Raw genomic sequence first — 1403 nt, forward strand, 5'->3', positions numbered from 1 at the left:
CTGACCTGATAGTCCCACTCCCAAATAACCAGTGTTGGGTCAGAGGAGGGCAGGAGTGTCATCCTCTTGAGAAAAAAAAAAAAAAAAAAAAAAGATTAAATTTAATCTCCTGTAGCATGTTAATTATTGTTGCTGTTTTTTAGCCCTGAATCATGAATTTTACTTGTCAGTATGCCACTTCCTATTATATTCTTGATGTGTTTCAAAGTATGATAATTTTGATGTGTTTCAGTGTCCTCTTCTTCCTCCTTTTTTTTAAACTTGGAGCTTCTTTACAAACTGTATTCTGCATTCTGGTTATCTGCTGTGGGTACCAGCTCTGCACTTGCCATGGAAAAGGGGTCTGGAAAGGGCACTGATTTCTGCTGCAGCATCACCCCCTGGAGAATTGAATTCAGAATAGAAAGAAGACTGATGAAAAGGGTGTCTTAAATGACAGTCTTCAGAAAGAAGACTATGTTGGGTATTTCAGCCAAAAAGCTCTGAGGACTTATGAACTGGGGCTAACAGTATCTTCACTTACACAAAGATAGTGTCACTCTCAGTGATCTCTTGCCATTCTTTGTGATAAAAGATGGACATAAAAACAGATCTTCTGTCTCTGGAGCAGATTGTGCCCATGACAGAGAAATCCTGACTCCACTGGAGGGAGAGACAGAAGTGGGACTGTTTGCTCCCAGCAAGGGTAAGTCAGATGCTTAAGAAAGGCTGGGCTTCTTCCAAGCAGCTCTTGGGAAGGAGAGACGTAAGCTCAGGCAGCAGCTTCTCGCATGGTGGATCTACTGTTGGTGTTAAGGATTTGCACAGCAGGGAAGAGACATCTCTGACTTCACCTCTGGGTTTGGTAGACTTTTTGGTGGTCCTTCCTTCTACAGGGAGGCTGTGTGGAGTCTTTGGCTGAGTCTTGGCAGTGGAGCCATGGAATTGGTGTAGAGTCACTGCTGCAGGACCAGTTGTACAGGCTCCAGGTTTTTCCTCCCTATTCAGTGAGTTCAAATTGATGTTTAAACAGCTTCATCTAACCCTAGGTTTTTTAATTTTTTTTTTTTTTTGAGCAGTCAAAGAGCACTCACCTGCATTGCTGCCTTTGGAGGGGTGGCAGTGCTTCCACATGGGGCTGTGGCATGGCAGAGAGGACAGAAGTGCCAAACTGTAGGGTGTGTGGATGGAGAACCCTGCACCCTCCAGGCCAGCATCATCCCTCCAAAAGAGAAGAGGCCTTTTGGGCTTAAAACATTGATGAATGTGACTCTGAGCAACTTGATGGAGTTGAAGATGTCCCTGCTCATTGGGGACTTACACTAGATGATCTTTAAAGGTCATTTCCAACCCAAACCGTTCTTTGAATCTCGGATTCTCTGACTGTAAGTTCTCCTGAGTCTCACAGGCTTTGTATGTAAATA

General features: G+C 44.0%; 1 long non-coding RNA gene across 1 annotated transcript; it reads left to right on the forward strand.

Moving 5' to 3' along the window:
• Positions 1–606: 606 nt before the first annotated feature.
• On the forward strand, positions 607–1403 carry LOC128819609 (uncharacterized). Its single transcript, XR_008440729.1, has 3 exons — positions 607–685; positions 876–968; positions 1056–1403. It is a non-coding gene; the product is annotated as an uncharacterized LOC128819609 (long non-coding RNA).

Source organism: Vidua macroura, chromosome 1, assembly GCF_024509145.1.
Source record: "Vidua macroura isolate BioBank_ID:100142 chromosome 1, ASM2450914v1, whole genome shotgun sequence".
Lineage (NCBI taxonomy): Eukaryota > Metazoa > Chordata > Aves > Passeriformes > Viduidae > Vidua > Vidua macroura.